Source organism: Dendrobates tinctorius, unplaced genomic scaffold (assembly GCF_039654945.1).
Source record: "Dendrobates tinctorius isolate UK_male_01 unplaced genomic scaffold, ASM3965494v1 ptg000019l, whole genome shotgun sequence".
NCBI classification, from domain to species: Eukaryota; Metazoa; Chordata; class Amphibia; order Anura; family Dendrobatidae; genus Dendrobates; species Dendrobates tinctorius.
This window is the reverse complement of record NW_027361687.1, coordinates 45,698,958-45,715,145: the sequence shown is the minus strand read 5'-3', so window position 1 is coordinate 45,715,145 and position 16,188 is coordinate 45,698,958.

Genomic DNA, 16,188 nt, shown 5'->3' with positions numbered 1-16,188 from the left:
ATCATCCAATGATTATGACATCAAATGATTATGACATCAACAAAATGATTATGTCATCATCCAATGATTATGACATCATCTAATGATTATGACATCATCAAATGATTATGACATCAACAAAATGATTATGACATCATCCAATGATTATGACATCAAATGATTATGATATCATCAAATCATTATGACATCAACGAAATGATTATGACATCAACAAAATGATTATGACATCATCAAATGATTATGACATCAACAAAATGATTATGACATCAGCTAATGATTATGACATCATCAAATTATTATGACATCAACAAAAGGATTATGACATCATCCAATGATTATGACATCAACAAAATGATTATGACATCATAAAATGATTATGACATCAACAAAATGATTATGACATCATCCAATGATTATGACATCAAATGATTATGACATCATCAAATGATTATGACATCAACAAAATGATTATGACATCATCCAATGATTATGACATCAAATGAATATGATATCATCAAATCATTATGACATCAACGAAATGATTATGACATCAACAAAATGATTATGACATCATCAAAAGATTATGACATCAACAAAATGATTATGACATCATCTAATGATTATGACATCATCAAATGATTATGACATCAACAAAAGGATTATGACATCATCCAATGATTATGACATCAACAAAATGATTATGACATCATAAAATGATTATGACATCAACAAAATGATTATGACATCATCCAATGATTATGACATCAAATGATTATGACATCATCAAATGATTATGACATCAACAAAATGATTATGACATCATCAAATGATTATGACATCAACAAAATGATTATGACATCATCCAATGATTATGACATCAACAAAATGATTATGACATCATCCAATGATTATTACATCATATGATTATGACATCATCAAATGATTATGACATCAACAAAATGATTATGACATCATCTAATGATTATGACATCATCAAATGATTATGACATCAACAAAATGATTATTACATCATCCAATGATTATGACATCAAATGATTGTGACATCATCAAATGATTATGACATCAACAAAATGATTATGACATCATACAATGATTATGACATCAAATGATTATGACATCATCAAATCATTATGACATCAACAAAATGATTATGACATCATCAAATGATTATGACTTCAACAAAATGATTATGACATTATCTAATGATTATGACATCATCAAATGATTATGACATCAACAAAATGATTATGACATCATCCAATGATTATGACATCAAATGATTATGACATCATGAAATGATTATGACATCAACAAAATGATTATGACATCATCTAATGATTACGACATCATCAAATGATTATGACATCAACAAAATGATTATGACATCAACAAAATGATTATGGCATCATCAAATGATTATGACATCAACAAAATCATTATGACATCATGCAATGATTATGACATCATCCAATGATTATGACATCAAATGATTATGACATCATCAAATGATTATGACATCAACAAAATGATTATGACATCATCCAATGATTATGACATCATCAAATGATTATGACATCAACAAAATGATTATGACATCATCTAATGATTATGACATCATCAAATGATTACGACATCAACAAAAGGATTATGACATCATCCAATGATTATGACATCAACAAAATGATTATGACATCATAAAATGATTATGACATCAACAAAATGATTATGACATCATCCAATGATTATGACATCAAATGAATATGACATCATCAAATGATTATGACATCAACAAAATGATTATGACACCATCAAATGATTATGACATCATCAAATGATTATGACATCAACACAATGATTATGACATCTTCCAATGATTATGACATCAAATGATTATGACATCATCAAATGATTATGACATCAACAAAATGATTATGACATCATCTAATGATTATGACATCATCAAATGATTATGACATCAACAAAATGATTATGACATCATCTAATGATTAAGACATCATCAAATGATTATGACATCTACAAAATGATTATGATATCATCCAATGATTATTACATCAAATGATTATGACATCAACAAAATGATTATGTCATCATCCAATGATTATGAAATCATCTAATGATTATGACATCATCAAATGATTATGACATCAACAAAATGATTATGACATCATCCAATGATTATGACATCAAATGATTATGATATCATCAAATCATTATGACATCAATGAAATGATTATGACATCAACAAAATGATTATGACATCATCAAATGATTATGACATCAACAAAATGATTATGACATCATCTAATGATTATGACATCATCAAATGATTATGACATCAACAAAAGGATTATGGCATCATCCAATGATTATGACATCAACAAAATGATTATGACATCATAAAATGATTATGACATCAACAAAATGATTATGACATCATTCAATGATTATGACATCAAATGATTATGACATCATCAAATGATTATGACATCAACAAAATGATTATGACATCATCCAATGATTATGACATCAAATGATTATGATATCATCAAATCATTATGACATCAACGAAATGATTATGACATCAACAAAATGATTATGACATCATCAAATGATTATGACATCAACAACATGATTATGACATCATCTAATGATTATGACATCATCAAATGATTATGACATCAACAAAAGGATTATGACATCATCCAACGATTAAGACATCAACAAAATGATTATGACATCATAAAATGATTATGACATCAACAAAATGATTATGACATCATCCAATGATTATGACATCAAATGATTATGACATCATCAAATGATTATGACATCAACAAAATGATTATGACATCATCAAATGATTATGACATCATCAAATGATTATGACATCAATAAAATGATTATGACATCATCCAATGATTATGACATCAAATGATTATGACATCATCAAATGATTATGACATCAACAAAATGATTATGACATCATCTAATGATTATGACATCATCAAATGATTATGACATCAACAAAATGATTATGACATCATCTAATGATTATGACATCATCAAATGATTATGACATCAACAAAATGATTATGACATCATCCAATGATTATTACATCATATGATTATGACATCATCAAATGATTATGACATCAACAAAATGATTATGACATCATCTAATGATTATGACATCATCAAATGATTATGACATCAACAAAATGATTATGACATCATCCAATGATTATGACATCAAATGATTATGACATCATCAAATGATTATGACATCAACAAAATGATTATGACATCATCCAATGATTATGACATCAAATGATTATGACATCATCAAATCATTATGACATCAACAAAATGATTATGACATCATCAAATGATTATGACTTCAACAAAATGATTATGACATTATCTAATGATTATGACATCATCAAATGATTATGACATCAACAAAATGATTATGACATCATCCAATGATTATGACATCAAATGATTATGACATCATGAAATCATTATGACATCAACAAAATGATTATGACATCATCTAATGATTATGACATCATCAAATTATTATGACATCAACAAAATGATTATGACATCAACAAAATGATTATGATATCATAAAATGATTATGACATCAACAAAATGATTATGTCATCATCAAATGATTATGACATCATCCAATGATTATGACATCAAATGATTATGACATCATCAAATGATTATGACATCAACAAAATGATTATGACATCATCCAATGATTATGACATCAAATGATTATGATATCATCAAATCATTATGACATCAACGAAATGATTATGACATCAACAAAATGATTATGACATCATCAAATGATTATGACATCAACAAAATGATTATGACATCATCTAATGATTATGACATCATCAAATGATTATGACATCAACAAAAGGATTATGACATCATCCAATGATTATGACATCAACAAAATGATTATGACATCATAAAATGATTATGACATCAACAAAATGATTATGACACCATCCAATGATTATTACATCAAATGATTATGACATCATCAAATGATTATGACATCAACAAAATGATTATGACATCATCAAATGATTATGACATCATCAAATGATTATGACATCAAGAAAATGATTATGACATCATCCAATGATTATGACATCAAATGATTATGACATCATCAAATGATTATGACATCAACAAAATGATTATGACATCATCTAATGATTATGACATCAACAAAATGATTATGACTTCATCCAATGATTATTACATCAAATGATTATGACATCATCAAATGATTATGACATCAACAAAATGATTATGACATCATCTAATGATTATGACATCATCAAATGATTATGACATCAACAAAATGATTATGACATCATCCAATGATTATGACATCAAATGATTATGAAATCATCAAATGATTATGACATGAACAAAATGATTATGACATCATCCAATGATTATGACATCAAATGATTATGACATCATCAAATCAATATGACATCAACAAAATGATTATGACATCAACAAAATGATTATGACATCATCAAATGATTATGACTTCAACAAAATGATTATGACATTATCTAATGATTATGACATCATCAAATGATTATGACATCAACAAAATGATTATGACATCATCCAATGATTATGACATCAAATGATTATGACATCATGAAATGATTATGACATCAACAAAATGATTATGACATCATCCAATGATTATGACATCATCAAATGATTATGACATCAACAAAATGATTATGACATCATCCAATGATTATGACATCAAATGATTATGACATCAACAAAATGATTATGTCATCATCCAATGATTATGACATCATCTAATGATTATGACATCATCAAATGATTATGACATCAACAAAATGATTATGACATCATCCAATGATTATGACATCAAATGATTATGATATCATCAAATCATTATGACATCAACGAAATGATTATGACATCAACAAAATGATTATGACATCATCAAATGATTATGACATCAACAAAATGATTATGACATCATCTAATGATTATGACATCATCAAATGATTATGACATCAATAAAAGGATTATGACATCATCCAATGATTATGACATCAACAAAATGATTATGACATCATAAAATGATTATGACATCAACAAAATGATTATGACATCATCCAATGATTATGACATCAAATGATTATGACATCATCAAATGATTATGACATCAACAAAATGATTATGACATCATCCAATGATTATGACATCAAATGAATATGATATCATCAAATCATTATGACATCAACTAAATGATTATGACATCAACAAAATGATTATGACGTCATCAAATGATTATGACATCAACAATATAATTATGACATCATCCAATGATTATGACATCAAATGATTATGACATCATCAAATGATTATGACATCAACAAAATGATTATGACATCATCTAATGATTATGACATCATCTAATGATTATGACATCAACAAAATGATTATGACATCATAAAATGATTATGACATCAACAAAAGGATTATGACATCATCCAATGATTATGACATCAACAAAATGATTATGACATCATAAAATGATTATGACATCAACAAAATGATTATGACATCATCCAATGATTATGACATCAAATGATTATGACATCATCAAATGATTATGACATCAACAAAATGATTATGACATCATCAAATGATTATGACATCATCAAATGATTATGACATCAACAATATAATTATGACATCATCCAATGATTATGACATCAAATGATTATGACATCATCAAATGATTATGACATCAACAAAATGATTATGACATCATCTAATGATTATGACATCATCTAATGATTATGACATCAACAAAATGATTATGACATCATCCAATGATTATTACATCATATGATTATGACATCATCAAATGATTATGACATCAATAAAATGATTATGACATCATCTAATGATTATGACATCATCAAATGATTATGACATCAACAAAATGATTATGACATCATCCAATGATTATGACATCAAATGATTATGACATCATCAAATCATTATGACATCAACAAAATAATTATGACATCATCAAATGATTATGACTTCAACAAAATGATTGTGACATCATCTAATGATCATGACATCATCAAATGATTATGACATCAACAAAATGATTATGACATCATCCAATGATTATTACATCAAATGATTATGACATCATCAAATGATTATGACATCAACAAAATGATTATGACATCATCTAATGATTATGACATCATCAAATGATTATGCCATCAACAAAATGATTATGACATCATCCAATGATTATGACATCAAATGATTATGACATCATCAAATGATTATGACATCAACAAAATGATTATGACATCATCCAATGATTATGACATCAAATGATTATGACATCATCAAATCATTATGACATCAACAAAATGATTATGACATCAACAAAATGATTATGACATCATCAAATGATTATGCCATCAACAAAATGATTATGACATCATCCAATGATTATGACATCAAATGACTATGACATCATGAAATGATTATGACATCAACAAAATGATTATGACATCATCTAATGATTATGACATCATCAAATGATTATGACATCAACAAAATGATTATGACATCATCCAATGATTATGACATCAAATGATTATGACATCAACAAAATGATTATGTCATCATCCAATGATTATGACATCATCTAATGATTATGACATCATCCAATGATTATGACATCAAATGATTATGATATCATCAAATCATTATGACATCAACGAAATGATTATGACATCAACAAAATGATTATGACATCATCAAATGATTATGACATCAACAAAATGATTATGACATCATCTAATGATTATGACATCATCAAATTATTATGACATCAACAAAAGGATTATGACATCATCCAATGATTATGACATCAACAAAATGATTATGACATCATAAAATGATTATGACATCAACAAAATGATTATGACATCAACAAAATGATTATGACATCAACGAAATGATTATGACATCAACAAAATGATTATGACATCATCAAATGATTATGACATCAACAACATGATTATGACATCATCTAATGATTATGACATCATCAAATGATTATGACATCAACAAAAGGATTATGACATCATCCAATGATTAAGACATCAACAAAATGATTATGACATCATAAAATGATTATGACATCAACAAAATGATTATGACATCATCCAATGATTATGACATCAAATGATTATGACATCATCAAATGATTATGACATCAACAAAATGATTATGACATCATCAAATGATTATGACATCATCAAATGATTATGACATCAATAAAATGATTATGACATCATCCAATGATTATGACATCAAATGATTATGACATCATCAAATGATTATGACATCAACAAAATGATTATGACATCATCTAATGATTATGACATCATCAAATGATTATGACATCAACAAAATGATTATGACATCATCTAATGATTATGACATAATCAAATGATTATGACATCAACAAAATGATTATGACATCATCCAATGATTATTACATCATATGATTATGACATCATCAAATGATTATGACATCAACAAAATTATTATGACATCATCTAATGATTATGACATCATCAAATGATTATGACATCAACAAAATGATTATGACATCATCCAATGATTATGACATCAAATGATTATGACATCATCAAATGATTATGACATCAACAAAATGATTATGACATCATCCAATGATTATGACATCAAATGATTATGACATCATCAAATCATTATGACATCAACAAAATGATTATGACATCATCAAATGATTATGACTTCAACAAAATGATTATGACATTATCTAATGATTATGACATCATCAAATGATTATGACATCAACAAAATGATTATGACATCATCCAATGATTATGACATCAAATGATTATGACATCATGAAATCATTATGACATCAACAAAATGATTATGACATCATCTAATGATTATGACATCATCAAATTATTATGACATCAACAAAATGATTATGACATCAACAAAATGATTATGACATCATAAAATGATTATGACATCAACAAAATGATTATGGCATCATCAAATGATTATGACATCATCCAGTGATTATGACATCAAATGATTATGACATCATCAAATGATTATGACATCAACAAAATGATTATGACATCATCCAATGATTATGACATCAACGAAATGATTATGACATCAACAAAATGATTATGACATCATCAAATGATTATGACATCAACAAAATGATTATGACATCATCTAATGATTATGACATCATCAAATGATTATGACATCAACAAAAGGATTATGACATCATCCAATGATTATGACATCAACAAAATGATTATGACATCATAAAATGATTATGACATCAACAAAATGATTATGACATCATCCAATGATTATGACATCAAATGATTGTGACATCATCAAATGATTATGACATCAACAAAATGATTATGACATCATCAAATGATTATGACATCATCAAATGATTATGACATCAAGAAAATGAATATGACATCATCCAATGATTATGACATCAAATGATTATGACATCATCAAATGATTATGACATCAACAAAATGATTATGACATCATCTAATGATTATGACATCAACAAAATGATTATGACTTCATCCAATGATTATTACATCAAATGATTATGACATCATCAAATGATTATGACATCAACAAAATGATTATGACATCATCTAATGATTATGACATCATCAAATGATTATGACATCAACAAAATGATTATGACATCATCCAATGATTATGACATCAAATGATTATGAAATCATCAAATGATTATGACATGAACAAAATGATTATGACATCATCCAATGATTATGACATCAAATGATTATGACATCATCAAATCAATATGACATCAACAAAATGATTATGACATCAACAAAATGATTATGACATCATCAAATGATTATGACTTCAACAAAATGATTATGACATTATCTAATGATTATGACATCATCAAATGATTATGACATCAACAAAATGATTATGACATCATCCAATGATTATGATATCAAATGATTATGACATCATGAAATGATTATGACATCAACAAAATGATTATGACATCATCCAATGATTATGACATCATCAAATGATTATGACATCAACAAAATGATTATGACATCATCCAATGATTATGACATCAAATGATTATGACATCAACAAAATGATTATGTCATCATCCAATGATTATGACATCATCTAATGATTATGACATCAACAAAATGATTATGACATCATCCAATGATTATGACATCAAATGATTATGTTATCATCAAATCATTATGACATCAACGAAATGATTATGACATCAACAAAATGATTATGACATCATCAAATGATTATGACATCAACAAAATGATTATGACATCATCTAATGATTATGACATCATCAAATGATTATGACATCAATAAAAGGATTATGACATCATCCAATGATTATGACATCAACAAAATGATTATGACATCATAAAATGATTATGACATCAACAAAATGATTATGACATCATCCAATGATTATGACATCAAATGATTATGACATCATCAAATGATTATGACATCAACAAAATGATTATGACATCATGCAATGATTTTGACATCAAATGAATTTGATATCATCAAATCATTATGACATCAACTAAATGATTATGACATCAACAAAATGATTATGACGTCATCAAATGATTATGACATCAACAAAATGATTATGACATCATCTAATGATTATGACATCATCAAATGATTATGACATCAACAAAAGGATTATGACATCATCCAATGATTATGACATCAACAAAATTATTATGACATCATAAAATGATTATGACATCAACAAAATGATTATGACATCATCCAATGATTATGACATCAAATGATTATGACATCATCAAATGATTATGACATCAACAAAATGATTATGACATCATCAAATGATTATGACATCATCAAATGATTATGACATCAACAAAATAATTATGACATCATCCAATGATTATGACATCAAATGATTATGACATCATCAAATGATTATGACATCAACAAAATGATTATGACATCATCTAATGATTATGACATCAACAAAATGATTATGACATCATCTAATGATTATGACATCATCAAATGATTATGACATCTACAAAATGATTATGACATCATCCAATGATTATTACATCATATGATTATGACATCATCAAATGATTATGACATCAACAAAATGATTATGACATCATCTAATGATTATGACATCATCAAATGATTATGACATCAACAAAATGATTATGACATCATCCAATGATTATGACATCAAATGATTATGACATCATCAAATTATTATGACATCAACAAAATAATTATGACATCATCAAATGATTATGACTTCAACAAAATGATTGTGACATCATCTAATGATCATGACATCATCAAATGATTATGACATCAACAAAATGATTATGACATCATCCAATGATTATTACATCAAATGATTATGACATCATCAAATGATTATGACATCAACAAAATGATTATGACATCATCTAATGATTATGACATCATCAAATGATTATGCCATCAACAAAATGATTATGACATCATCCAATGATTATGACATCAAATGATTATGACATCATCAAATGATTATGACATCAACAAAATGATTATGACATCATCCAATGATTATGACATCAAATGATTATGACATCATCAAATCATTATGACATCAACAAAATGATTATGACATCAACAAAATGATTATGACATCATAAAATGATTATGACATCAACAAAATGATTATGACATCATCCAATGATTATGACATCAAATGATTATGACATCATCAAATGATTATGACATCAACAAAATGATTATGACATCATCAAATGATTATGACATCATCAAATGATTATGACATCAATAAAATGATTATGACATCATCCAATGATTATGACATCAAATGATTATGACATCATCAAATGATTATGACATCAACAAAATGATTATGACATCATCTAATGATTATGACATCATCAAATGATTATGACATCAACAAAATGATTATGACATCATCTAATGATTATGACATAATCAAATGATTATGACATCAACAAAATGATTATGACATCATCCAATGATTATTACATCATATGATTATGACATCATCAAATGATTATGACATCAACAAAATTATTATGACATCATCTAATGATTATGACATCATCAAATGATTATGACATCAACAAAATGATTATGACATCATCCAATGATTATGACATCAAATGATTATGACATTATCAAATGATTATGACATCAACAAAATGATTATGACATCATCCAATGATTATGACATCAAATGATTATGACATCATCAAATCATTATGACATCAACAAAATGATTATGACATCATCAAATGATTATGACTTCAACAAAATGATTATGACATTATCTAATGATTATGACATCATCAAATGATTATGACATCAACAAAATGATTATGACATCATCCAATGATTATGACATCAAATGATTATGACATCATGAAATCATTATGACATCAACAAAATGATTATGACATCATCTAATGATTATGACATCATCAAATTATTATGACATCAACAAAATGATTATGACATCAACAAAATGATTATGACATCATAAAATGATTATGACATCAACAAAATGATTATGGCATCATCAAATGATTATGACATCATCCAATGATTATGACATCAAATGATTATGACATCATCAAATGATTATGACATCAACAAAATGATTATGACATCATCCAATGATTATGACATCAAATGATTATGATATCATCAAATCATTATGACATCAACGAAATGATTATGACATCAACAAAATGATTATGACATCATCAAATGATTATGACATCAACAAAATGATTATGACATCAGCTAATGATTATGACATCATCAAATTATTATGACATCAACAAAAGGATTATGACATCATCCAATGATTATGACATCAACAAAATGATTATGACATCATAAAATGATTATGACATCAACAAAATGATTATGACATCATCCAATGATTATGACATCAAATGATTATGACATCATCAAATGATTATGACATCAACAAAATGATTATGACATCATCAAATGATTATGACATCATCAAATGATTATGACATCAAGAAAATGAATATGACATCATCCAATGATTATGACATCAAATGATTATGACATCATCAAATGATTATTACATCAACAAAATGATTATGACATCATCTAATGATTATGACATCAACAAAATGATTATGACTTCATCCAATGATTATTACATCAAATGATTATGACATCATCAAATGATTATGACATCAACAAAATGATTATGACATCATCTAATGATTATGACATCATCAAATGATTATGACATCAACAAAATGATTATGACATCATCCAATGATTATGACATCAAATGATTATGAAATCATCAAATGATTATGACATGAACAAAATGATTATGACATCATCCAATGATTATGACATCAAATGATTATGACATCATCAAATCAATATGACATCAACAAAATGATTATGACATCAACAAAATGATTATGACATCATCAAATGATTATGACTTCAACAAAATGATTATGACATTATCTAATGATTATGACATCATCAAATGATTATGACATCAACAAAATGATTATGACATCATCCAATGATTATGATATCAAATGATTATGACATCATGAAATGATTATGACATCAACAAAATGATTATGACATCATCCAATGATTATGACATCATCAAATGATTATGACATCAACAAAATGATTATGACATCATCCAATGATTATGACATCAAATGATTATGACATCAACAAAATGATTATGTCATCATCCAATGATTATGACATCATCTAATGATTATGACATCAACAAAATGATTATGACATCATCCAATGATTATGACATCAAATGATTATGTTATCATCAAATCATTATGACATCAACGAAATGATTATGACATCAACAAAATGATTATGACATCATCAAATGATTATGACATCAACAAAATGATTATGACATCATCTAATGATTATGACATCATCAAATGATTATGACATCAATAAAAGGATTATGACATCATCCAATGATTATGACATCAACAAAATGATTATGACATCATAAAATGATTATGACATCAACAAAATGATTATGACATCATCCAATGATTATGACATCAAATGATTATGACATCATCAAATGATTATGACATCAACAAAATGATTATGACATCATCCAATGATTTTGACATCAAATGAATTTGATATCATCAAATCATTATGACATCAACTAAATGATTATGACATCAACAAAATGATTATGACGTCATCAAATGATTAGGACATCAACAAAATGATTATGACATCATCTAATGATTATGACATCATCAAATGATTATGACATCAACAAAAGGATTATGACATCATCCAATGATTATGACATCAACAAAATTATTATGACATCATAAAATGATTATGACATCAACAAAATGATTATGACATCATCCAATGATTATGACATCAAATGATTATGACATCATCAAATGATTATGACATCAACAAAATGATTATGACATCATCAAATGATTATGACATCATCAAATGATTATGACATCAACAAAATAATTATGACATCATCCAATGATTATGACATCAAATGATTATGACATCATCAAATGATTATGACATCAACAAAATGATTATGACATCATCTAATGATTATGACATCATCTAATGATTATGACATCAACAAAATGATTATGACATCATCTAATGATTATGACATCATCAAATGATTATGACATCAACAAAATGATTATGACATCATCCAATGATTATTACATCATATGATTATGACATCATCAAATGATTATGACATCAACAAAATGATTATGACATCATCTAATGATTATGACATCATCAAATGATTATGACATCAACAAAATGATTATGACATCATCCAATGATTATGACATCAAATGATTATGACATCATCAAATTATTATGACATCAACAAAATAATTATGACATCATCAAATGATTATGACTTCAACAAAATGATTGTGACATCATCTAATGATCATGACATCATCAAATGATTATGACATCAACAAAATGATTATGACATCATCCAATGATTATTACATCAAATGATTATGACATCATCAAATGATTATGACATCAACAAAATGATTATGACATCATCTAATGATTATGACATCATCAAATGATTATGCCATCAACAAAATGATTATGACATCATCCAATGATTATGACATCAAATGATTATGACATCATCAAATGATTATGACATCAACAAAATGATTATGACATCATCCAATGATTATGACATCAAATGATTATGACATCATCAAATCATTATGACATCAACAAAATGATTATGACATCAACAAAATGATTATGACATCATCAAATGATTATGCCATCAACAAAATGATTATGACATCATCCAATGATTATGACATCAAATGACTATGACATCATGAAATGATTATGACATCAACAAAATGATTATGACATCATCTAATGATTATGACATCATCAAATGATTATGACATCAACAAAATGATTATGACATCATCCAATGATTATGACATCAAATGACTATGACATCATGAAATGATTATGACATCAACAAAATGATTATGACATCATCTAATGATTATGACATCATCAAATGATTATGACATCAACAAAATGATTATGACATCATCCAATGATTATGACATCAAATGATTATGACATCAACAAAATGATTATGTCATCATCCAATGATTATGACATCATCTAATGATTATGACATCATCAAATGATTATGACATCAACAAAATGATTATGACATCATCCAATGATTATGACATCAAATGATTATGATATCATCAAATCATTATGACATCAACGAAATGATTATGACATCAACAAAATGATTATGACATCATCAAATGATTATGACATCAACAAAATGATTATGACATCATCTAATGATTATGACATCATCAAATTATTATGACATCAACAAAAGGATTATGACATCATCCAATGATTATGACATCAACAAAATGATTATGACATCATAAAATGATTATGACATCAACAAAATGATTATGACATCATCCAATGATTATGACATCAAATGATTATGACATCATCAAATGATTATGACATCAACAAAATGATTATGACATCATCCAATGATTATGACATCAAATGAATATGATATCATCAAATCATTATGACATCAACGAAATGATAATGACATCAACAAAATGATTATGACATCATCAAATGATTATGACATCAACAAAATGATTATGACATCATCTAATGATTATGACATCATCAAATGATTATGACATCAACAAAAGGATTATGACATCATCCAATGATTATGACATCAACAAAATGATTATGACATCATAAAATGATTATGACATCATAAAATGATTATGACATCAACAAAATGATTATGACGTCATCCAATGATTATGACATCATCAAATGATTATGACATCATCAAATGATTATGACATCAACAAAATGATTATGACATCATCAAATGATTATGACATCATCAAATGATTATGACATCAACAAAATGATTATGACATCATACAATGATTATGACATCAAATGATTATGACATCATCAAATGATTATGACATCAACAAAATGATTATGACATCATCAAATGATTATGACATCAACAAAATGATTATGACATCATCCAATGATTATTACATCAAATGGTTATGACATCATCAAATGATTATGACATCAACAAAATGATTATGACATCATCTAATGATTATGACATCATCAAATGATTATGACAACAACAAAATGATTATGACATCATCCAATGATTATGACATCAAATGATTATGACATCATCAAATGATTATGACATGAACAAAATGATTA